General features: G+C 37.7%; 1 long non-coding RNA gene across 1 annotated transcript in view; it reads right to left on the bottom strand.

Moving 5' to 3' along the window:
- Positions 1-27,132, bottom strand: part of LOC110676782 — a 262,844-nt gene that overhangs the window by 185,719 nt on the left and 49,993 nt on the right. The window contains exon 2 of the long non-coding RNA XR_002500718.1: positions 5,608-5,654. This is a non-coding gene — a long non-coding RNA (uncharacterized LOC110676782). The remainder of the gene's footprint in view (positions 1-5,607; positions 5,655-27,132) is intronic.

Below are 27,132 nucleotides of genomic sequence, written 5' to 3'. Positions count from 1 at the left end.
AATTGACACGTGTTTGCTGATTTTCCGCTGGCTAATTGCGTTTCAAATGCATCAAAGGGTAAATATTTTCTATTTGTCATCAAATTCGCTGTTATTAATACTTTATTTTGAACAGATTGTGAAATTAGATCCGAGCAGCAAGATTGTTGTATGAAAATTGAAGACAATTTGTATGACGCGTAAGAAATCCGAAACCCCCCTCATCAATCAATCCCTTCGTAATTCATTGACCGCCCCTAACGTAAAACCTGCACCAATTGAAGCGTTCTTCACAACTTTTCTCAATATTTTTTCGCGGCTATGATATACTGCTTCTTGTAAAAAATAGGAGAGCCAACTCGAGAAAATCGAATTTTCATCCACTTTGTCGTATATCGCAACTCGATTTTTATGCTTACAATAAAGTGCTTTAATCGAATTGCGGCGTGCCAAAATGGATGAAAATTTGATTTTCGCAAGTTGGTTAACCTATTTTCCAACGCGGATTAGTATAATTCATATATTGAAATTTATAATCTAAAGCTCAAATTACACAAGATAGTCTTATGAAACCAAGAATGGAATAGAACGATAATTCATAAGACTATCTATGGATTTTGTTATCATGTCAATGCTGGTTCATAAGATCATCTTACGAAATTCCTACAAGGTGCGTTATGGAAACAACATCTGCCGAAAATCATACGATGGTCTTATGAATTTCAAAGATTTTTCTTGTGTCGTAATTCCATAAGCAAATCTTATGACAGTCTTACGTCCGTTTTCGTCAGTGAACGGTACATTTTCTAGTGTTGGTGCTATTAATAAAGAGAGTGAGTGATGAATTACGTGAGAAAAATTGTGACGATTAATATCAACGCGATTACGGTTCAAGTGAAAAAAATGCTTCTAAAAGAGTTTTTAGTGAAGAATGACGTGGATATAGTATTTTTACAAGAAGTCCAGTTTGAAGACTTTTCGTTTATTCAAAGCCATGTAGCGTTCGTGAATATTGGTGTTACTAATAAAGGAACGGCCATTCTGATTCGTAAAACGTTGGAACATTTCCACTTACTCATGGATCCGGAAGGAAGACTTATGTCGATTTCGGTAGACGGTTTAAACCTCGTGAATGTATATGGGCATTGCGGTGCACATTACAAGACTGAAAGAGATGTGTTGTTTTTGGATACGATAGCTGTGCATTTCAATAAGCCGGGAATCAAAGTCAATATCCTAGCGGGGGACTTCAATTGTGTCCTTGATGCTAAGGATTGCAATGGAAAAATGTACAATTTTTCAAGTGGGTTGAAGTCTGCCGTAGATCTGCTTGAGATTCAAGATGTTGCGGTTGTGCTTAAAAGTGCAATAAGAGATTTTACGTTCTTCCGCGGAGAATCTGCCTCAAGGCTTGATCGTGTTTATGTGTCCAAAAGCTTTATTTCGGAAGTGAGAAGCTATGTTACAGTGCCAGTCGTGTTCTCAGATCACCATGCGGTTATGGTAGATTACAAAATCTCACCCTATCAGCAATCCGACGTGAACGGTAAAAGTGGTTACTGGAAGATTAATGACTATTTGTTGAGTGATGCTTGTGTTCAAGAAGAGTTTCGAAACGAGTACAGAGAACTAAAGAAGAGAAGAAAATATTCTGATAGATTTAGTGAGTGGTGGTCCTTTGACGTGAAACGAAAAATTAAACAGTTTTATAACCGAAAATCATTTGAATTGAATGATGCTATCAGACGGAAGAAAGATTGTTGGAGGCAAAAATTAAGTGATTTGTGGCAGAAGCAGAGAAGCGGTGAAAATGTGTCTGATGAAATGAGTATTGTTAAATCGCGAATTTTGGACATCGAAATCAGCAGAATGAAAAGTTATGCTAACAGATTGCATCCTTCGACCCTCCTGGAAAGTGAGAAATTTGGAGTGTATCATGCAGCGAAAATGCTTAAAAGGAAAGTGAATTCTTCAACAATTACGCTTAGAGGAGAAAGTGGGTTGGTAACCAACAGATATGAAGTAAAAAAAATGGTAAGTGAACATTACAGAACGTTATTCGAAAGAAAGTCGTCAAATCGAACGGAGTGCGCTGCATTGAATTACATAAAAAAGTCATTTAGTGCAAATGCGAGGGACAAACTAAAAAGTCCAATTATGGAAGAAGAGCTATTCAACACGATCAGCAATGCTAAGAAGAAGAAATCACCAGGACCGGATGGAATCACTTATGAATTTTATTTGGTTCATATGGATTTGCTGAAGGAGGACCTGCTCAAACTGTTTAATGGGTTTCTGGACAACACAATTGTGCCGATGGAAAGTTTTTCAAATGGAATTGTAACGTTAATACCGAAAAAGGGGAAAGTCGAGGGATTTGAAAGATTTCAGGCCGATTAGTATGTTAAATACGGATTACAAGCTATTCACGAAATTAATTGCTAATCGCATTTCGGAATGCATCGAAGAAGTAATAGATGAAGGTCAATCAGCGGTAATTCCTGGAATGTCTTGTGTAGATAATTTAGATGTTGTACGAACACTGATTTTGAAAGCTCAACAATCGAAAACAATGAAATTCGCTTTATTAAGTCTGGATTTGGAAAAGGCATTTGATGTAATCGACCATGATCGTTTGTGGGAAATTTTAGGAAAATTTGGATTACCACAAGAAATAATTTATGCGATACAAAGATTGTACTCTGAGGCAGCCTCCCAGGTGTTGGTTAATGGAAGTCTTACTAGTTTCATCAAAATTGGCAGATCAGTGAGGCAAGGATGTCCGCTCTCGATGGTGCTGTTTGTGATGTACATAGAGGCGTTGATCAGGCAAATTTATGCTGAATTGAAAGGTATTTTAATTGATAATCACTTCATCAAAATCAAAGCATTTGCTGACGACATCACAATAGTAATCAGAAGTGACTTGGAGTTTGATAAAAATGAAAAGAAAAGAAATCATCCTATATTGAAAAATAGTTTCAAAAACGTTACGAATAATACAAAAAAATGTTCAATCTTGCTCAGTCCATACTTCCATTGGACTATTTGATAACGAATAAGCAAATTTACAACTACTTGCTAGCAAAAAAGAAATTTGAAGTTAAAGTTGTGCAGAAACACCCAAGTCTCCCTTGGGAAATAATATGGGATAATATAGCGAAATCGTATGTTTCTAGCTTTGCACAATCTATTTTGTTTGAAGTTTTCAATGATGCGTATCCAAATAAGGTTAAAATGTACAAACACAATTTTTCCCAAGTTTATAATAATCTCTGTGAAATCTGTAAAAAGCCAGATACATAGAATAAAACAATGTGAACATTCAAAACCAGTTTGGCACTGGGTTACAACTATATTGAAATCTAAATTGAATCAGAAGATTAAAACACCAGAAGATATATTTTATAAGGCAATCAGTGACAAAAACGTCAAAGCAAAAAGTGCACTTTGGTTAGTATCAGAAGTAATAGCTTACAATATGATTAACTTGAAAACCAGTAATCTGTTTTGTTTCAAAAAGCACATAAGAGAAAGTAGATGGAATAACAGAATATTGTTTAAGAAACATTTTGACAATTGTCTTAACATTTGTTAAGAATGACAAAACAGGAAATAGCAAGTGAGCTTAACAGACATTGTGATTGTATTAAACAATAATACAAAAATGTATGCAACCCTAGGTTAAGATTATAAAAAAGTGGTAAAATAAATGAAAAAAAAAAATAGTTATGGATTTTCAGGAGAAATTTCCAAAGAAATCCCTGTAGAAATTCCTTTGGAAAAGTCCGAAGGACTCCCTGGGAGAAGTCCAGCAAAAATTATGGAAGAACCCTTTGAGACACGTTTGTGGAAGCCCTGAATGATTTCTGAATAAATTTCTTGTGGAATTTCTGAAATAATCCCTGGAGGATTTTCTGGCGGATTCCTATGGAAATTCCTAGATGAATATCTGGAAGAAGCCTTATAGACATAATTAAAGGAATTCCTGGAGGATGCCATGGAGGAAGGAATGGGATAAATTCTTAAATAATAGGATTGAATCCTTGAAAATATAGCTGAATAATTTCAAGGAGAAGCATGTAGAGAAATTTCTGAAGAAGGTTTAAAATCTGACGCCCATGTTGGAGTTCGACGCCATCTTGTTTTGAATGCTTGAATGATTTTTCAACCATCTTAGCGCTCATCATGTGGAATTATAAGACCAAAAAAGAAAAAAAACAACAATCAGATGCTTTCATTTTGATCTTATCTTAACTGTTCCAATTCAGTTTGTTCAACTTCTTATTGTCATAGGGTAAAAACCATAGTTCACCTAGTTTTTGTAAAATATCAATCTCAGTTTTTTTTCTCAGCTTTCTGGTGATGATTTCAGAATTCAAAACGAGCGGTGCGCTTATGGTGGACAAACGGCTTTCATAAAAAAAAATCAAGATGAATGGCCCCGAAAATTTATTTTACCATCAAATGTAAGCTACATTCCTCCTCTATACGATACAACTAAGCTTGCTATGTGTTCCAAGGAAAAGAAATACCTTAGGTTTATCAAAAAATGGGCTTTTTCACATATTATTTTGCTAACTGGCATACGAGAGGCCAACCATTTTGGGAAAATGAGAGCAGCAACTCATTTTGATATCAGATATGCTTGAAAACAGAGACAACTCTTACGGCCCTCGGCATGATTTTGTTAAAAACGTCTGCGCAGTTTGCGCTTTAAAAGCATTGCCTTGCTATTGTGTTTAGCTGGCTGTATTAAGCTCTGAAGGCAACTCTCAACTCGTTACCCATACTCCAATAGTTTCAACAACATATTGAAACGTAAAAAATGTTTCAAATTTCCAACTGATCACCAAAAAACCTTCCAATCAACAAAATAATCCATCACTCAAAGCTCCTCACTCGAAAAGCTAAATCCCTATGAACAAACCCTCGCTCGGTTCGATGATTTTTCAGCTTACATTGCACATCAAAGCTTCAACTTTACTGCAATAGCCGGTTGATTCCGTGCACTGAAACCCCTACTCATAATTGAAGTTCATCGTTCGACGGCCATGAAGGAATGTGCACCGATATTCGTTTCGTTCCGGGCCGTTCGATGAGCCGAAAAATACGAAAAATGCGTTCATGTACAGTTGCGTTATAGATTGCAAAATTCTAGATGGAAAATTCCACAATTGTATGCGATGTAGGATGATTTACTCTAATTGAAACGGCAACTTGATAAAACTTTTTGCAAATATAAGGTAATTAAATCAATCAAATTTTTTAGAAATTTTAATTTTTTCATAGAAAATTTTTAAACATTAGTTTTTTTGCAGGAGAAAAATGCATGCAAAACTTCTGAAAACTTGGGTACAGCCTCGAGTGCATATCCCTAATTGACGATGCTATTGCAATCGGGAATTGCAACCGTATTGTATCCAGTGATTGACGACTGACGGATGCGAGCGAATCCTCTCAGGCAACAGACAGGCAGTGCTTCAATCAGCGAAAATTGATTTGATAATGGCCTTCGTCAATTGGAGGAAATTGAGAAAACGAAGAGCACTAGAACTAGACAGTTGATTTTGCTTGTTTGGCGCACGAATAGAACGTTTGACGAGTGCAAATTCGATTCAATCTCACCTGATGATGATAGGTTTTTGCTGGTGGTTCCCAGTGGTAGGAAGAATCTGAAAAGATACAGGTGATACAGATTAATATATGGTATTAAAGTCACCAATGACACTTTTTTTTTGACATTACAAATCATTTTGAAGCAATTTAGCTTGCTGTTCTGTGTGGTTTATTTACAAAGCTGTGTTTCAACAAAAACACCCAAAGTTTAAAAAAAATGGTTTTAAATGACAAAAAAATTGATGTTTTATACGCCTATGAACAACATGCTCCATCCAGGAAATCATTTTAAAAACAGAAAAGTTTCAAATTCAGGTTAAATCTTAGTTTAAAAATAACTGCTGTATGTTTGTTGTTAACTGTTAAAACATTAAACAGCTCGTCGTCATTAGCTTACAAAAAAATCTTGTTTGGTTTCAATATAGAAACATAAAATAATTACAATTTTATTAGTGGGGTTTCACATGCGATTCCTTTACCACACTTCACTACTATGATTGACTTAATTTCTCCACTTATTTCAAACTTCAACAACCCACAATTTAGCATACCTAAGTAATTCCACATTTAACAAGTTTCCTCCCACCATCGTGTCGTATGGGCGAGAAAAATGCTAATTCACACCCTTAAACAGCAGGCAGGAGCTTCCAAGAGGTGATGCGACAAAGCCACAATTTTCTCCAAGACACGTTGAACGTTTCAATTTTGCTGCTTCATTTGCTGGCACCAGGGTGGAAATCATGCCATGGAGAAACGAGAAAACTTTTCGCCTAACAAGCTCGACTCACAGGTCCAGCAGCAAAAAAATAGAATCCTTTTCCTTCGCCCGATTAATGTATGACGTGTTCGAGGATAATACCGCACTCCCGCCTCTTCGGGGAAAAAGCTTTTCAACCGGAGTCTGAAGCAAATGTAACACTTCTCGAAAGGATGAAAGGCACTAAGGTAAGAAGATGAGAAAATATGTACCCTATAGTGCATTCTAAATGGAGTAGAAATGAAAGGGATAGCTGGCCGTGGAAAAAGAAGTCAAACAGAATCTATGAGTGGAAGTTGCCCGATTGGTGGGTTGCAACAGAATTGTATCACTGTTATACCAACAATTGTTACATATATTAAATTTTGTATTATTTTTGTAAGAATTTGACTTGGTATAAAAATATAATACCGTTTTGATTCATATTACGGACACTTAAGGCCTCAGTGAAGTATAACTCATCAGAAAACGTATCAAATAAATAATTCTGCATGATTCCTCCGCGTAATCAAGCCTTCAAACCAATAAACTTTCGAATGGTGGGTGAAGATTTGGATTCCACTACATGAATAATTTTAAATAAATAGAAATGTGTAGACATTTCATGATTCTTATTCCGGACACTTCCTTACTTTTGCCTCATAATACGGACACTTCGATTCGTTTTCCGGACAGCTCATGAAAGTCATAAATAGAAAAGCCAAACCATCAATTGAAATGGGCAAACCACTAAAGAGGCATCTAAGGCAGTTTAGCGTTATAAATTTTCAAAGGTATCTATGGATAATATTAACTAAAACGAGCCTCGAAAGTAAGAACTTTCGAACGGCAAAAATTGAAACATTTCGTGTGAAATGTTTCCCATACAAAGTAGAGTGTCCGGAATAAAAAGCTGTCAGTAATATGAATCAAAACGGTACATGGAAAACAAAATCAGGTATATTAACAATGGTTATTTAAAATTTATTTCAATTTGAAAAATGATTACATAAATTGTTATAAATGTGATAGAAACTGTTTAACAAGTTGTTATTTTAAGAATATCCTAATTAGAATAAAGTTACGATGACTAAATTTATGAATTTGCTTAATTTGAAACTGTGAGAATTATAGTTTTTTAAACAATAAAATATTTTGTTTCATTTGTCTCTAATGTACAGGAAAGTTTATTGCATTTTTTATATTAACTACAAACAAATCAAAATCACAAGATATTTTGTTAGAAAACTTCCCAACTAACAAAATCTGTCCCAATCAACCGATCGGGACGGTATCACACCGTGTATCGTGTCGTCCCCAAAGCAGGGACTCAAGTGAAAATGAGTGCACGTAGAGAGTCGTCCGTTTAGAGAAATTTATGTGGTGCGAAGAAATTGGTGTCACGCTCGGATGAGTAAATCAGGCTAGGCTGCATGTGGAAATGTGGGCCAGGTTTTCTTCGAGCAGCAAAGGCAGCATGAAAGGCTTTTCATTTTCAGCTTTTGCTGCCAGCCTTGGCGCTGCTTATTGTTGACGATATCCTTTATGTTCCGCAGTCGCAGTAGATTCTCATTCAACGTGATGGGGAGATTAAATGGGACAAGTAAAATATACAACGCTCTAGAAATTTCCGTTTGATTGGGCGGGGAAAGAGATGAGAAAAACTGTTTTGCAGGAATGACGAATTCATTGCTTTTTACTTAGAGATATAGTAACGAAAACGGAGGTGGTAAAATTATTACCTTTGAGAAAATTCAACACTCAACTGGTTCATCTCCTAAGTGCACGATTATGCAAAAGATCATTATGCAGGACTTTCGAATTTTAGTGTTATTTTATACCATAGTATTCGTTTAAAGTATCTACCACTGAAAAACAATATTTTTTGTCATGTAAGAGAGAGGCACTTCAAATGTTCGAAAAAACAAGTGGTCAAAAGAAGAAGAAGAAAATAAACTGCTACTTTCGATGATTATTAAAAATTTCAATGGGTTTATTACGAAGACGAAATTATTAGATTGATGAAGAGTGTTAAAGAGTGACATACGGGAAAAATCTGCTAGGAGATGCAAGCAGTGGCTGAGAAGGCAATATTGGTCCATTCAGTACTTCTGAAAGTGTTGGAAACACGAGTAATGCTCACCGGTTGGCTGAATGATCTTATACTACCATTTTACAAAAACGAAAAGCCTGGAGTCTAAGAAGAGATTAAAGTTACCTTTAAGAGATTAAAGTTACCTGATTTTGGCGAACAAAATACTGTCGTGCGTCCTGTTCAATACTCAGAGACTGTATGAGCAGCTCTTCGTTGGACAACAGCAGGGTGATTTTAATGAAGGCTTATCAACACCTTTACCTTAGATAAATGCAAGCAATATAACTATCACAACCATCATCTATTTATTGTTGCATTTGAGGCTGTGACTATAAAATTTGTATGCACAAATAAGACACTATCTCAACTTTCCAGTCGACGTACAGTACGCCATCGTCAGAAACACTCGCGTTGGTTCACCTCCATTTTCGTTGAATCGAAAAACACGACTTAGAGTTTGACAGCATGTAAACAATACACATTAATGAGAAAGTGTGCAAAGTTTGGTTGATTTTTACCCAATGGAGGATTCCTGCAGCCATCTGATCCTTGGATAGGTGCAGCTAATCTTGCATTGCTGAAGTAGCAAACATGGGTTGTCAGTTAACATCAAGCTCACATTCCTTTCCTGTTACACGAACATCGACTTCAGCATGCCGACTTAAAGCTTCGACGTCCCATGAAATGCCGTTGCAGATGGGTGGCATGTCAAAATACTTAAATTTACGAAGCGTCATCGCCGTGATTGTCTAGCAAATATGCGCTCTTGAGTTGATTCTATATATTCCACTAGCGATATCCCACATTTTTTTCAGTCTAGGGATTCCTCAATAAGTTATTCCAGATGTTCCATCAGGAGAACTTCAAAAGTTTCCAACAGAAGTTATTGCGAGGATTCCACCAGGAACTCCATCAAAGTTTCCTCCAAGGGTTCTATCAGTAGTTCCTCTAGCGATCAGAAATTATTCTAGGCAACTAAACACAACTTCGTTCAAGGATCCCATCAGGAGTACTTCTAAAGATTCAATTATGAATTCCACAAAGGTTTGTAACAGGAGTTCCTCCAGGGGTTCCATCAGAAATTTCTACATGAATTCCATCAGGAGTTCCTTCATAGATTCCAGGGATTCTATCAGAAATTTTATCAAGAGGATTTATCAGGAGTTCATCTAGGGATATTTCCAGGAGTTTCTCCAATGATTATCTCAGAAGTTCCTTCAAGAATATCTTTAGAAATTCCTCCAAGGTCATGAGAAGTTCCTCCAGGAATTCTATCAGAAGTTTAGAGCTTCCGAAAGAGTTCTTCTGGGGATTTCAACAGGAGCTTCTCCAGGAATTGCATCAAGACTTCCTTCAGAGACTCAACCTGGAATTCCTCCAAAATCCTATCAGGAGTTCCTCCAGAGAGGAGGAGTTCCTGGATAAAATCTATCAGGATCTTTTCTGGGGATAGCATAAGGAGTTCCTCTAAGGATTGTTTCAGGAGTTCTTCAAAGGATTTCATCATGAGTTCCTCCAATGATTTCATCTGAAGTTTCTTCAACAATATCTTTAGGAATTTCTATAAGGATTCCATCGAGAGTTTCTCTAGGAATTCTACCAGGAGTATCTTTTGGGCTTCCATCAGGAGTTCCTCCCGGGATTTCACCAAGAGTTCTTCCAGAGATTCCACCTGGAATTCCTCCAAAGATTCTATAAGAAGTTCTTTCAGAGATTATATCAGGCATTTCCCGAGGAATTGCATCAATATATCTTCTAAAAATATCATAAGGAATTCCTCTAGGGATTTTATCTGGACTTCCATCACGAATCTTATCACAAATTCCTCAAGGGTTTCCATCAGGAGTTCATCTAGGGATTTCATCAGGAGTTCTTCCAATGATCCCATCAGGAGATCTTTCAAGAATATGTTTAGGAATTCCTCTAAAGATTCCATCAGGAGGTCCTATTGGGTTTCTTTAGAGCTTTGGCCAGAGTTCTCGTAAGGATTTCATTAGGAGTTCCTCCAGGGATTCCATTAAGAATTCCTTCTGAGATTTCAACTGGGCTTCCTCAAGAGAACCTATTAGGTATTATATCAGGAGTTCCTCGAGGAATTCCATCAATATTTCTTCTACGAATATCATAAGAAGTTCATCTAGGGGTTCTGTCAGGAGTTTCATCAGGAATGTTATCACAAACTCCTCCATCAGGAGTTCCTAAAAGGATTCCAGTAGGAGTTCATCAAGATATTTCATCAGGAGTTCCTCCAATAATTCCAATGTAAGTTTTTTCAAGAATATCTTTAGGAATTACTTCAAAGATTCCACCAGGAGTTCCTCCAGGAATTCCATCAAGAGTATCTTCTAAGATTTCACCTGGAATTCTTTCAGAGAATCATTTGTGAGTTCTTCCAGAAATAAGATCAGAAATTCTTCTAGGGATTACAGCAGGAATTCCTCCAGGGATTCCATTAAGAGTGCTTCTAGAGTTTTTATCGAAAGTTCCTCCAAAGTTTCCATCAGGAGTTTCTTCGGTGATTCTACTTAGAATTCCTACAGAAATTCTATGAAGACTTTCTGTAATGATTGCGTCAAGGGATTACATTCCTCCAGGGATTACATCAGAAGTTCTTCCAAGGATTCAATCAGATTTTCTCTAGGGATTGAAATCCAATTTGAAATTCCCTCAGAAGTTCTTCTAAGTTTTCAATAAAAAATACTCCTGAGATTCCATCAGAACTTCTGTCAGGGATTCTATCAGGAATTCTCCCAAAGCTTCCTTTCGGATTTCCTTTTGGGTTATTCTGGGTTCCATCAGGCTATTTATTATAGATTTTTCTTGGAATTTATTAAAGGGTTCTACCAGATTTTCTTCCGGGGGTTTCGCTAGGGGAATCATATAGAGATTCCTCCAGGAACTCTTCAACGGAGTCCTTCCAAAGTTTCTTTAAGGATTTATTCCCGATCTCCTGAAGAGATTTCTCTCGCTATTAATCAAGGGATGCTTCCCGAAATTCCTCAAGGAATTATTTGATCCTTAAGGAATTCATCCCAGGATATCTCCAACAATTTTTGAGGGTTATAGGGAATTCCTCCAAGGTTTTTACCAGAAATTTCTTATACGGTTTTCAACACCGAAATTGTTACAGAGATTGCTCAATTTCTCAATGGATTTCATCTGAAATTCTCCAAGGTAACTCTCCAGAATTTACATCACGAAAACCTACAAGGGTTCCTCCAGGTGAATTCCAAGGTTAACACTGGGAATTCCACAAGAGTTTTATCATATTTTCGCCAGAAGTTCCATCAGAAAAAAATCTCCAGTAGTTTGACCATTCTAAGAATATATTGAGCGTCGAAAATTGAAAATTTAAGCATTATGTAATAAATGGACGCTGCCTTTTCGTGTTTTTTTTCCGGCAGTTATCCAAAAAAAAAATCAAAGAAGAATTTTTTCATGAAAACCGCTAGTTTTTTGCAAGAGAAACAAGAGCTCCTGAAATTCCACTGATAATAACTGGAGAATTTTTTGGAAGAATATATGGTAAATCCATGGAGCAGTTTTTTTGAAGAAATCCTTGGAGGAATCACCAAAGAAATCGATGGAGAAATTCGCAGAGAATTCCCTGGATATATTCCTAAATATATCCCGGGAAGATTTTCTAAAGCAATCGCTGAAGAAGTTCCTCGAACATTTTCTATGGTAATTCTAGGTGGATTCCTAGAAAAAACTCAATGCAAGAATCTCCGGAAGATAAACAGGACAAAACTCCTTAAATATGCAAGCAGAATATCAAAAGGAATTCCTGGGAAAATCCCGTTGAGGAAAGTTGGGAATCCTTGGAGGAATTCCTTAATGAATCCTTGGAGAAATTTTGAGTAGAATCACTGTAATAATTCCTGGAATAAATCTAAGTCTAAGTGTTTTTGTAGGAACATCTGAAGGAATATCTAGAGAAAATCGTGTAGGAATCCCTGGAAGAATAATCGTTGAAGAAATCTGTTAAATAATACTCAGAGCAATTACTTGCAGAATCACTTGAAGGGCTCCTAGTGAATATTTAGATTTAATTTTTGAAATAATTTTTTGCAAGAGATTCCTAGAGTAAACTCTTTGGGAATTTCTAGAGAAATTCCTGGTAGAATCACAGGAAAAAACGGGAAGAATATGTTTAGGAATTCCTGAAGTTATCGTTGGACGATTTCTCAAATAATTCTCTGGATGATTTTTTTCGGTGAAATGCTTGGAAGAAGCATTCAAAAAATTACTGTAGGAAAACCTGGAGAATTTTTGAGGGAATCTCAATTGGAAGCCATGGAAAAAGTCCTGGTTGAATTCCTAGGGATAATTTTTAATGATGAATTTCTTGAGGAGAAGTTTCTGGAAGAAATCATGATGTAATTCTGGAGTAATTCTTGCCTAAGCAACACACATGTTATAATTGAGCATTATTAACTTATATATGACCAGATCTAGTCATATATCAGTCAAAAATGCTGAATTATATCATGTGTGTTACTCGGGTGATGCAATCCTTGGAGAAAACTCCTAATAAAAAAAATCTGAAGGAATCTTTGAATAAATTTCATTAGAAACTCTTGAAGGCAGCCTGGTTGTAAACCCTGTAGAAAACGCTTGGACGTTTTTTTGGATTGGTCTTTGAAGGAATCAGCCGAGGAAATCCAGAGTTATTTTTTATGCAAACTCTGGAAGAATGCCTGGATGAATTCCTGAAGCTATGCGTGCAAGATTTTCCCCGGAGTAGTTTCTGAATGAATCTGTGGATGATTTCTAGAAGAATTTTTGATAAAATTCCTGGAAAAATCCCACGAAGAAATTTTGGTGGAATCCCTAGTATAACCCATGGATCCCTGGAAAAAATCCAATGCAAAATAACTAGAGGAAACCACTGAAAAATTCTGGATAGAATGTTTGGAGCAAATCCCATAGTCATCCTCAAATTTATATTTATATTTATAGACCACTAAACCACCCTCTGCCTTTACATCCAACCATGGTCTTTGTTTTGGTACTATTAATCTTTTGCCCTGCGATCAATTTAAATCCATTTCCCCTACGATCAATTCAATTAAGATTGATATCGTCCGAAAAGCCAAGAATCATATGCGATCTTGTTAACACTTAAGTAATCGCACAGGTAGAAAAATCTCGCTAGCCTTACACAGCATCAGCGATCAAACTCTTTCCAAACACCTGGAATTTCCTGACCTGTCGCACCGACAATTGGGAAAAATGTTGAACATTTACCATTCAACCGTCTCCAGAGTGTTGAAGCGGTTCCAGGAGCGGTTGACGTTGAACCACGGCAAAGGAGCTGGAAGAAAACCGGGACCGGAGAACAAAAAGACGGAGCGACGGAGGGAAAGGTGAAGCGGATGATTAAAGCAAATCCCAACGTCCCAAGCCGTGATTTGGCTAAAAAGATCGGCAAGTCGCAGAGCTGCGTCCAGAATGCAAAGAAGAGAGCTGGACTACATATATACAAGGTACAGAATACGGAAGCTCTACGAGAAGATGCTGACAAAATATGGCTGCTGTGTGATGGACTACGAAACGAATATAAAAGCTGATTTTAAGCAAGTTCCGGGGTTAGAGTTTTTCACCGGCAAGAGCAAGTTCGATGTGGACGACAAATTTAAGAAGAAGAAAATGCCGAAGTTCGCCTCCAAACATCTCATTTGGCAGGCCATCTGCTCTTGCGGACTGAGGAGTGAGCCTTTCGTGACAAATGGCACTGTAAATGGCGAGATCTACAAATCTGAGTACTTCGAGAAGCGCCTTTTGCCGTTCTTGCAGCAGCACGATGAAGCGACGCAATTTTGGCCAGATTTGGCATCATGCCACTATTCTAAAAGTGTCCTGGAGAGGTATGAGGTCAATACTGTCCATTTTGTTCCAAAGGACATGAATCCGCCAAACTGTCCGGAGCTGCGCCCGGTGGAGCAGTACTGGGTAATAATGAAGCGGGAACTTCGGAAGAGTAAGAAGACAATCAAAAACGAGAAGGACATGTTAAGGAAATGAAAAAAAAAAAAACTGAGAAACTGGTACCGGATGACACTGCACAATGGACCAAATCGACAATTTATCCGGAAAAAAGGGTTTTCTCTGTTCTCGACGATTTTAGACGTTCGATGTCTTCAGATAAGTTATTCGTAATTGAGTTTTGCATCTTTTAAGAAAAAAATTGAATAGGGTGGCCCTTATTTAGGTTAAAATTTTGACTCAAACTTTTTTGTTTGATGAAATTTGTGGCTGTGCTCTTCCGCAAACTTTTAGAAAATGTTATTTTGAACAACTTTGTTGAAGGCACTTTTGATCTAACTCTTCATTTGAGCTAAGTAAATTGAATTTGGAAGTTTTAACTTAGGGTGGACCCAAAAATTCAGTTATTTTGATCTAACTTTTTTATTTTCAGTTTTACGTGAATGTGGTCTTCAGAAGAGTTATAGAGGATACACATTTTTGCTGAACACCGCAAGTTTGTAATTCTGATGATTTTGAAGTTATAAGCAAATTTAAGTGAAAAACTATGAAATCTTTAGATGCCCATAACCCATGGAGTTGGTTCGATCATTTTTTTCTTTTAGTGACATAAGAAAGGCCATACAATAGGCAACTCTTGCTGCAAAAACTGTGAGACCGTAATTTTTTTTTAAATTGAGAAAATTCACTTCGAAAATACACTTAAAAAACTCGAAATTCGCTTGTAACTCACAAGATTTTGAAGTTAACGGCGTGCTGTCTTCAGCAAAGTTGTAGAAATTAACTAAATCTACAACTTTCCAAGATGCAAAACTCAATTACGAATAACTTCTCTGAAGACATCGGTCATTGTGCACTGTAAAGATTTTGATGGAGAGCATCAAGTGAAAATGCCTTCAATTTTACACTCAAAGCTCCATCGATTAACTTTTCTTTTGATTTTTGAAGTAAATATATGTATAAAACCACCCTAAAATTTTGGTTTGATTCTAAACATTAGGGGTACCCGGGGCATTATGGACACCCTAAGGATATTGCCATTTTTAAAATACAAAACATGAGAATATTACAGTTTTTAACAGCTAGCATCTTTTTTGCATTAATTTAGCAGTTGTTAGCAAATAGAGCAAAATTATAAAATAATAAAAATCTAATTTCAATTGCGACCGAAAATGTCTCATATACCTTGATCTTCGTCAAGGTGACGGGGCAAAGCTGACACCCCCATGGTGCAATATGGACACCATAAGTGTTTTTTGATTTACGTTCAGAATGTTATCTTAAGGAACTTGCTTTTTAATGGAGAAAGATAAGCCGTAAAGAAATGCTTCATATGTGGGCATTTTAGTTCAATTTATTTCAATTCTTTTTTTTTCAACGTAATAATGATCAAACAAATGAAAATTTCCATTTCAAGATATCGAATAAACATCAAAACTTTCAGTGACAGGAAGGGCAACGGGTTTCCTTGCAACCGTGGAACCATGTACTGCAATCCGAGCATTTGTGCCATCCAAATCCTCCATCAGAAGCACTGAAAACTTCACCGCAAAGATCACAAAGGGAATCTTGAAGAAGATCTAACTTTTTTATTTTCACACCTTTGGGACGTCCTCGTCCTCGTTTCGGTGTTTCGGAAACTGCTTTGGAAGCTCCTCTCACTTTCTTTCTGAAGCTCACTGATTTCCTTTGAAGCCAAATCCTTTCGTAGATCATCCCGGTATGGACTTGCTGTTATATTGGCTGTCTTTCCTCTTTTCCGGTTCCGCGTGATTTTTCGTGTAGTAGTTTTTGGTAGAGGGTAGATCGCATCTGGCGAAACTTTGAATGTTTGCGTAGTTGTTAGTCCACTAATTGAGGGACAGGCATTCTGGCAATCCATCACCGTGTCATCTTGAGGCGATTAGATTTGACCGACAGAAGATGATGGATCTTCCGATTGCATGTTTACCGGAAGCGGCTGGAAAGATGAACTTCTTTCCTCAAAACTGTCCTCGAATCCCGAAAAATGGGCCATCTGAATCTTCATCCATTGGAACGTCCGTGACTTTAGAAGGAGCAAAGTCATCATCGTTAAATGTGAACCTATTTAAAGGTACAATGCCAGCTTTTCTGAAGCCGTTGATAGCGGTGGTCGGCACAGCTGTTTTCAAGAAAGCAGTTCCAACCAATCTGCTGATGTCGTTCAAAGTTACCACTTTTCCGGGATTGGTTTTGAGATAGTTCTCAACCGCCTGGGACAGGTTTATTTTGAGCGGCCCCATAAAAGACACATCCAACGGCTGCAGCTTATGGCTGCAGTGAGGCGGGAAGCATATTACTGTTACGTTGTTGCTTCGTTCTTTTTCAATGAACGTCAAGTTCTTCGTCCCATGCATGGCCGTCCAACAACAGCAACACAAAGCTTTATGGAGACGGCCGTGTGTGTTCGAGAAAATGGTTGAACCAGATATTTAAATCCGGAATGGTCATCCAACTTGATTTGTTACAGCTAAAAATGCTGTCTGCTGGTGCCCCTTTCTTCAGTTGTTCGGTTAGTTGTGTTTGAGGGAAAATGAACATGGGCGGCAGGAAATTTCCAGTAGCCGAGACACACACGTATGCCGTAGAAAGAATTCCTCGATCAGCTGACGTAATACAACCTACTTGCCTTCTTCCCTTCAGTGCAAGGATTTTCGACCTTTTAGATTGTACCTGTAAGTAAAAATCAATAATTAACGTGATTTCCGGATTGATTCAATACTCATCTTACTGTTACAACCGCTGTTTCGTCGACATTGTAAATACGACTCGCAGGGAACTTGTCCGTAGCCAGCTCTTTTTCTAGCACTTCAAAAAAACTATTTACCGATACTCGGTTGAACCCCTGCGCTCGAGCAGCGGATGTTGCCTCTGACATTCGTAGCGATAGTTCAGGGTGCCGCTTTCGGAAAGATTGTAGCCAATCGGCTCCAGCTAGCTCTGTTTTCTTGCTGAATGGATGATCCTTTTGGTTTCTTTCCGCGAGCTGATAAGCCAGACTCCTCACATCCTTTGCAGTTAATCCGTAGCAAGTTGATTCCATAGTGATTATGTGGTTCACTAATTCCAGTTCCTCAGCTGGAGTGAAAACCGGCCCGAACGCTCCCAACTGCAATATCTCCTCCTCCCGTTGCAAATATCGTATCAATGTTGGACGGGGAATTCCATACGCTCGTGCCGCTGCCTTTTTAGACGAACCTTCGACCTTGACCGCATTCACTGCCGCCTCTAAGGCAGTTTTAGTCCACTGTCGTCGCTTTTTGGCCGGTTTATAGTTCCGCACCATGATTACCGTGGCAAACTTGTGACCGAAAACAATACATAACGCACTCGATAGTTTGGTTTGTTTTGCACTTGAGGTTATGTTTGTTTCTCTTTAAGGTGTCAGTTCTGCCCCATCGAACGGTGTTCATTCTGCCCCAACGAGAGAAGATTTTTATAAATTTGTTTTTATCATAATAATTTAATGATTACAAACAGGTAAGAATGCAAGCTACGATAACCGAATTTCAAGTAAATTTGCTGTCATTTGTTTGTTAAACGTTATTTGGCTAATAGTTAAAATTATAAGCTTCTGGCATCAATAGAGCGTGGATATGTTTTTTTTTGCCAAAAATCGATTTAAATCAAGAAAATGATCATATATTTTCTTTGATATAACATGTTTAAATTATGGTTGAAACATTGGTAATATAGAAACCGAATAAAGAGTAGGCATATGTTATGAAACAGGGGGTGTCCATTCTGCCCCGGGTGTCCATATTGCCCCCGGTACCCCTATAAGACAATTGAGCTCTCAAAGAGTGGTGTCACGAACACGTGCGCAAATTTGCTGGTTGAAAATACTGCCGTTGATTTTGCTGGGAACAGCTGATCTTTGTTTATATTTTCAACCAGCATTCTTGAAGTAGTGTTGGTGACATGTAACGTGTATGTACACGAGCGCAGAAACCACTATTGGAATGACATTTTCGGTGTCGCAATAATTTCGTGTTCGCCCTTTATGACGTAGGACTGCAGACCAATATGGGGAAGAAAGACGAATTGTTGTTGTGAGAAGAAAGCCTTGCTGTAATGATTGAATGTTGGAAACGAAGGAATTGGTTTTCTGTTGGTTTCAGGTTCCATAATATTCATGAAATTAAATGTGATTACACCAGCGATAGATAGATTAAAGAACTACATTATACGAGGAAATGTAAAGATCCTGGATTGAGCCCATGACCTTCTGCTTATAAAGCAGAAGCGATAGCTATTAGACCACAAGCCCGTCATAATGTAGGAGGAAAACAGCTTCAAAGTTTAACAATAGAACAATACTTTTTGGCCTTAAATTGCGGCATAACGCATTTCTGATAGACACGTTAAATTGTTACCGATGAATGCCTCTATCGATTTCTGGTCTCAATTTTCACGTTCATTCATTTCAAGCGATGACAGCGATGACCAAAAACTACACGTCTGACGTTGCATCGTCACCATCAGAGACCAGTCGGTGGCTGGCCGCATCCGGAGCTTTGTTTTTCGGTAGCTGTGTACCAAACCAACAACTGTGTCGCCAATTGCTGCCCGTTCTGAGAATAATGGTGGCTAATTTTTCAAAGTTCTCCCAACCCCAACAGTGCTGTGTGGGTGCCGGGTAAAAAATGGGACCATGATGTGGCGAAAGGAAACCGTGTCGCAATTGGCACTGGAGGATACGAACCCGGTGTGGCGATGTCATTTGTCGGGGTGAACTCCTTCCATGGTGATGAGGACAAATTTGGGGTTGGGGTTGGCTTTTGAATACTGACGGTGAGATGAACCCGGGTGTGTTGTGCTCCCAAGCTAGCTTGGGCATCAGAGCTCGTTGCAAAATTTTGGTGCTCAGTGACATGTGAAATCCTTTTGTCACCAATGATGGAGCAAAAACAATGGCTTTACCCGTTGAACATTGGGTTCGGTATTTAGCAGGAACGCTGTATGGAATCGGTCGATTTGACGCGCTTTGTTTCTCTGAACTTTGAATGGAAGAAAACATTCACATTTCAATCAATCAAACTTACACAATCAAAAACAATTATTCTACTTCAGGCTATGACAAATATTTATTTAGTTTCTTTATGTGTATCATTTAAAACATAATATAAATTACTTAAGTTCATATACCGTGATGAATCAAAATCCGGACGGTACCAATATCCGGACGCTCTGATGATATTTACTGATAAATATATGAATTTGAATAGAAACATGCTTTAAATGATTCACATTTGTCATTTGTAACATTGCCTGATTCTACATCTAGTAACCATTGGCAGACAATTAATACAAATAAAAACAAAATTATACGCCAGTTTGACAATGTCATTTCAAAGTGCAGTTTTCGTGGTTCAAGCCCACCAGCAAACGAAGAGCAAGATTGAGTATACGATTATTCTTTTCAATCACATTTTTTGTGAAGTGTTGTGAACATTAGTTAATGTTAACTGTTTATGGAACTATTGAGATATATCAAAGTGATGAAATGTAGTATAAGAGGATATTGTTCATGAGAATAATGAATGTCCGGATTGGTGAACCATGAATTTGAAATCCGGACGCTGCGCGTTTAACTTACATTTTGCTTCAATTAATTACTATTTGTGAAGACAAACGTGAAGAAAGTGATGGTAAAGCAAGAAAAAGTGAACTATGGGATGTGAAATAAGATTCGAGAGAAGAAATAGCTCGTATGATAATGATTGATGCATATAATGAGAGGGCGACAAAAACCAAAGAATGTAAGTAACCGAATAACAATATTCATTACAATATTCATTCAATTTCATCAAGATAAAAGTCAGTTTGGTTCATGTTATAGTAGTACATTGATAAAATTGAACTCAAATACATTGAAATTAGTATCAGAACATGTGGCACTGCTTAAGCGTCCGGGTATTGATGCATCACGGTATTTTGTGAACGGCAACACTTTCATCTCTTGGTGGAACAAGTTAAGTTGTTTAATAGTAGTTTTTGGAATTTCTCATCGTAATAGGCTGTTTTTCATTACGCCAATCTGTCATAAAACGGCCTCGGCAAGCCTCGTAGGATAAATTTACGACTCGTGCTGTAAAAATCATGATTCTATAACTTGTACTGTAAACTACTATTATGCAACAAGTTGCAGAAAGAAACAAGGCTCGTCAAGTTAGATAATTACGACGAGTGCTGTAAAAATCACATTTTTCTGCAACGAGTTGCGTACAACATTTTTTTTGCAATTTCTCATCGTTATAGGCCGTTTGCGAGGGTACGATGCGTACTGTACGTAAAAAAAACTACAGTAACAGTGCAACAAAGATGAAAAGTCAATTGCACCCCGTTTTCCCATCCAATCTCATCTCTCCGGAAAAATCAACGCAAGAAAACTTTACTCCGATACAGTCATCTTAGATACATACATCTGACAAGGCGCCTGCTCAGGCACCTCATCATGCCCTGCACCGTGTCGTCGTTATTGTTGGCCATCATTCAGCAAAAGTCAAAACCTTCACTAACTTGGAAACGACTGCTGGCTGCTTCTGCTGTTGTCGGAGCCCTTCTCGAAAGTACAACCTAAACATTTCTCACAGTAACCACACGCTGCCTTACAAAGTCGGTGGAATGTGGCGCAGTGCGGAGACGCGCTTTCTGATAAAATGGGAAATCTTTCTAGAAGATATGTGAGGGCTTTCCACCACATGACGGCTTCTTGGTAAGCGCCGAGGGAAATGTGCGATGCGGCGGGGACGGTACACATGGCTGGGAGCAAAAAAAACCGACATGAATAACGAGTGAACGAGCATAATGGAACCATACGAGCACTAACATCGAGATGAACTTTCGTTCTTTCTTCTCGAAGACAAGTTTTTCCTCTCGGCTCGGCTGAAAGAACAAGTTTTCTGCTTGCAGGATACTGTTGTTGTTGAAAGAGGGGTGATGCAGCTGGGAGGACAACGGGAGAGGAAAACTACTCGATGTAGGTTGTCAGAAAATAAGCTGCTTGGCGATATTGTGCACCTAAGACAGGGGAAAGGGGTACAAGAAATTGCAAGATTGAGAAAAACTTTGCCACTGAAAATGAGCGGACTCTTAGTTACAACGGTGCGGAATGGGGATTTAAGGGATAATACCATATTGCGATGGGAAAAAATCTTCGTCTTATCCGGATGATTCGTGTCAAGAGAAGGGCACGGGGATTGAAAAGTCAACAATGTAGAGTTTTCGTTCAAATGTTTTCGATGCTGTTGTCCTGTTGAACAGCACGCAACGATTCGTAATCGCATGGGAAGCTTGCTTAGAAAGTAGTTTCTAAGATTAGCAAGCTTTATCAAGAAGTTTTTTCAGTAAGCGAAAATTTTGATCAGTTTTTGTATTTGTTGTATGACGGATCAATTGGTGAGCTCGTTTCATGCTACTGTTTCTAATCTATAAAATATGTATGACTGCACATTTAATCGTAAATATGATTTTTCAACAAACTATGAATGGTTCGTCACTGTGAGTGTCGACATAAACTCTGATTCATGAATTATTATTAAAAATTTACCTAAAATATTACCTTTATTTTCGTAATTAAAAAAAAACTTTGAATGGTTCGACACTACAAGTGTAGACTTGCGAACGGTTCACTCTTTTCAACAAACTTGGAATAGTTCGTCACCTCAAGTGTCGCCATAATTTTCCTCTACATTGATATTGTTCATATCAAACGAAAATATTATATTAACATATAAGCATGTTTATATCTCACAAATAATTATTTATCATGGCCTAATCGCTTATCAAAGTGAATCCTGTGACCCAACGATCCTCCCCATTAACAAACATTCCTCCCAGTAACCTTTGTGGAGATGCAGAGACAAACACGGTCTCCAAATAGCAAAGGTTACACACTAACATTCCTTCCCCCAATCCCACCTGACTGCAAGGATGTGGCCGGCGCCGTTATCGAACCTGTATAAATAGAGGCACTGAATTATGCACACTGAAGAAGATTATGGCCAATCCCAGCCGAACTTCTAGTTTATTCTTTGTGCATTTTCACTGACTTCGGTCAATCACGGAATAGCAACCATTGATATGTGTAGTCAGTCTAAGCTAAGTAAGCTAAGCTTAAGATTTCCTCTAGATGTTTTTCCATTAAATCCTTCACTAATTTTTCAAAGTGTGATTTGCAGGACTGGTCCTACAGAAATTCTTCCAACATTGTTTATTCCAGAGGTTTTTTTTATATCTTCTCGACATTTTTTCCAAGAAAGTCTACAATAATTCCTACGCCTTTTTTCATGTTCCATCGAAAAATGCTTTAGGCACTTTTTGAGCAATTCCGTAGATGTATTGTGGATGAATTTTCAAAAGAATCCCTATAAAAATACCTGTTTATAGGTATTATTTTTTTTAATTCATCCATCACCATCATCCGTAGAGTTATCGAAATTGCTAAAAAATTCCTTACGGTATTATTTGTTTATTAGAAATTTATTAGAAAGCTTTTGAAAAATTCCTCCATAAATTCAACCTGGGATTCCTATGTTTCTCTAGAAATTTATCCAGCATTCCATCAAAATATTATTGCTGTGGCTCAAACACTTCACCAATATTTTGTTAAATCTCCATGGATTCTACAGCAATTATTAGAGTTATTGCTCCAATCATCAATAGATAATTTGTTTCAAGGATTCTGTCCGAATTTCTTCAAAAGGCTTTTTATCCAAGCATACTTAGAACGCTCGAAATTACTCTAGGATTTTCTTCAAAAATTCCTCGTCGATTTTCTTCAGAAATAACTCGTGGATTTTCCAAAATTTTCTGAAAACAAATCTTTAAAAAAATCCTTGGCATTTCCCTGAGAGCATCACTGGATGAATTACTGGAAACAACCTATGAAGACTCTTTTTGTTTTATGGTGATATTTGTCATATTTGTTAAATTTTGTCGAATGCGAGAGTTTTTTTTTTGTAATTTGAAGCAATTATTTGGTGGTGAAAAAAGGCCTCGAGGGAGGAAAGGTGGATCAAGAAATTCTAATAAACGACCACGTGGCTAATGGACAGCCCCATATTTCAAAATGAGTTATCCAAACTACTAAGAGAAGCCTTTTCGAACTTCTAAGAGAAGTATTTCTGAGCTTCTCAGCAAAGCTTTTCGAGACTCTAACATATGCCTTTCAAACTTCTGAGAAAAGCTTACTGTGCTCCTGGGTAAAATCATTCAGATTCCGAGAGGCACTTTCCAGCTTAAAAGACAATCCTTTCTGAGCTTCAGAGAGTAGCTTTTCAGAGCTTCAAAGAGAAGCTTTTGGAAGAAGCCTTTTCGAGCATTTGAGAGAAACATTAAGAGCTTCTAAGGGAAGCATTTCCAAGCGTCTGAGAAAAGTTCAACCGAATTTCTGGAACTTATAAAAGTTTTAATTGAAATAAAATGGATCATTTCTATATCAGATTATTCATTCACTAACAGATATTCCACTTAAAAGTTCGAACATTTATTTATTCATAAATAAGATTTCCAAACTTCCCAGGAATGCCTTTCCAAACTTCTCTTGAAGCCTTCCCGAGTTTTCAAGATTATAGGATAAGTTTTCCGAGCTTCTGAGAGAAACTTTCTATGCTCCTGGGTAAAACTTTTTGGTTAATTTGAAAATGTCCCAGCTTCTAAAAGAATCCTTTCCGAGCTTCAGAGACAAGGCTTTCTGAGTTTCCGGAACAAGCCTTTCAAAGCTTTTGGAAGAAGCCTTCCCGATCATTTTAGAGAAACATTTTGAACTTCTGAAAGAAGCGTTTAAGCTTCTAGGCGAAGTCAATTCGAGCTTCTAAGAAAAGTCTTTCCGAACTTCTAGATTTTGTACAAATTGTATTTGAAATTAAACAGCTAAGAAAATTCGATTTTCTATTTACTAACACGTTTTCTACCAAACTGCTCAAAAATTTATTTATTATCTTTTCAAACTTCTAGAATATGCTTTTTTGTGCTTCTGAAAAAAGCCTTTCCAAGTTTTAAAGAAGTGTTTCTGAATATTTGAGAGAAGCAATATCGTGCTTCTGGGAGAAGTTTTCCAAGACATTAAAACAAGCTTTTCGAGCTTCTGATAAGAGCTTCCCAAGCTGCTGGGAAAACTATTCAGATTCCGATGAAAAACGTCCAGCTTCTGAGATAATTCTTCCCAAGCTTCAGCGAGAAGCGTATCCGAGCTTCTGAGAGAAGCCTCTTCAAGCATCCGAAAATAGCATTTTCAAGCTTTTTGAAAAGCCTTGCCAAGCATTTGAGAGCAATATGCTGAGCTTCTGGAAGAAATCTTTTCGAGCTTCTTAGGGAAACCTTCTTGAGTGTTCATGCTTGTAAGAAAAGTCTCGTCGAACTTGTAGAACTTATACTTATATTTCAAAAATTTCATATAAATTAAAAAGTTAAGTACTAAACTCAATCCATTATTTACTGACAGCTATTCCACTAGTTTTTCAAACATTTAAGGGATGCTTTTCTGTGCTTCTGAAAAAAGACTTTCTGTGTTTTTAGAAGTCTTTCTGAATTGCTGAGGGAAGCCATTCCGTGCTTCCGAGAGAAGTTTTCCAAGAGAAGCTTTTCAAGCTTCTGAGAAGAGCTTCCTGAGCTTCTGGAAAAAGCTTATCAGATTCTGAGAGAAACTCGAGTTTCATAGAGAGTCTTTTCCGAGTTTCCGGGAGAAGCTTTTCAAAGCTATCGGAAGAAGTGCTTCCGAGCATTTGAAAGGAACATTTTGAGCTTCTAGGAGGAACCTTTCCAAGCTTCTGAGCGAAGCCTATTCGAGCTTCCGAGAGAAGCATTTCTGAGCCTTCGAGCTTCTGGGAAAAGTCTCACTGAACTTCTAAAACTTATACAAAATTCATTGGTCAAATACTTTATTTGATCAGTTATTTACTAATAGATATTCCGCTTAACAGCCTGATCATTTATTTGTTCCAAAACTGGAAAGCTTGTGAACTTATAGGAAAAGTTTTCCGAGCTTCTGTATAAAGAATATCCGAGACTCTAAGAGAAGCTTTCTGAGCTTCTGAAACAGCTTCCCGTGCTTCTGGATAAAACATTCTAAATTCTGAGAAAAACTTTCCAGTTTCTGAGACAATCCTTCCAAGCTTCTAGGGGTAGCCTTTTCAATCGTTTTCAAGCTTTTTAAGGAAGCCTTTCCGAGCATTTTAGGAAAACATTTCGAGTTTCTGGTAGAAGTCTTTTCAAGCATCTGAGCGAAGCCAATTCAAGCTTTTGGGAAAAACCTTTCCGAGTTGCAGAGAAAAGTTTCACTAAACTTCTAGAATTCATACAAATTTATGGTAAAGTAATGTGTTCGATAGGTTATTAACTAACAGGTAGCTTAACACCTCGAATATTTATTTATCCTAGAATAAACTCTTCAAACTTCTGGGAAAAGACTTGCAAGCTTCTGAAAGAAGCATATCCGATAATTTGAGAAGTCTTTTTGAGTTTCTGAGAGAATCCAATCCATGCTCATGAGATAAGCTTTATAAGACTCTAAGAGAGGCTTTCCGAGCCTCTGAGAAAAGCTTCCCGGACTACTGGTTAATATTTTCCAGATTCTAAGCTTCTGAGAGAAGCCTCTATGAGCTTCTGAAAGAAGTTTTGCCGAGCTTCCGGAATAAGCCTTTTCTTAGTACTTGCTTCCCGAACTTCTAGGTAAAAGTTTTCAGATTCTGAGAGAAGCCCTTCCGAGTTTCCGGAAAAAGCCTTTCAAAGCTGTTGGAGGAAGCTTCTGCGAGCAGCTGCGAGAAGTATTTCTAGCTTCTAGGAGCAGCCTTATAATGCTTCTGGGAGAACCCTTTTCAAGCCTTCGAGCTTTTGAAAATGTCTCATTGAACTTGAACACTTAGTTATAAAAAAAATTGATATAAAACGGTTAAATACTAAATGCGATACATTGTTTATTACACTAAGCAGCTTGAACATTGATTTACTTATTTGAAAAAAAAAACATTCTAAACTTCTAAAAGAAGCTTCTTCATGCTTCTGAAATAAGTCTTTCAAAGACTCTAAGGGAAGTCTCCTGAGCTTCTGAAAAAAGCTTCCTGGGCTCGTGAGGTGAAACACTCCAAACTTCGAGCCTTATAAGTTATGAGAAAATCCTTTCCGCCCTTCTGAGAGAAGCCTTTCTGAGCTTCTCAAAGAAGCCATTCCATGCTTCGTAGAAGAGCTTTCCGAGCCTTGAGAATAGCTCCTTAAGATCCCTGGTAAAATTTCTATATTCCAAGAGAAACATTCCGAGCTTCAGAGAGAAGCCTTTCGGAGTTTCCGGAAGAAGCCATTCCAAGCATTCGAGAGAAACTTTTAGACCTGCTGAGAGAAACTTCTCAGATTTTAGAGACGCTCTCCAGTTGTTGGGAGAAGCCTTTCAGAGCATCTGAGAGGCACCTTTTCTAGCTTCTGATAAAAGCGTTTACAAACTCCTGGAAGCTTTCCGAGACTCCAAGAAAAGCTTTCTGAACTTTTGAGAGAAGCTTCCCGAGATCCTGGGTAAAACTTTCCAGATGCTAAGAGAAAGTTTCCAACTTCTGAGAGAAGCCTTTCCGAGCTTTTGAACGAAGCTTTTCCAAGCATCCGAGAGAAGTTTTCCGAGTTTTTAAAAGAAGCTTACAGACCTGCTGGGAGAAACTTTCCAGGTTTTAAGAGACGCTTTCCAGTTGTTGAGAGAAGCTTACCA

The sequence above is a fragment of the Aedes aegypti genome, chromosome 2 (assembly GCF_002204515.2).
Source record: "Aedes aegypti strain LVP_AGWG chromosome 2, AaegL5.0 Primary Assembly, whole genome shotgun sequence".
NCBI classification, from domain to species: Eukaryota; Metazoa; Arthropoda; class Insecta; order Diptera; family Culicidae; genus Aedes; species Aedes aegypti.
The sequence above is the reverse complement of the archived record's forward strand: the minus strand, read 5'-3'. Positions and strand labels throughout refer to the sequence as shown.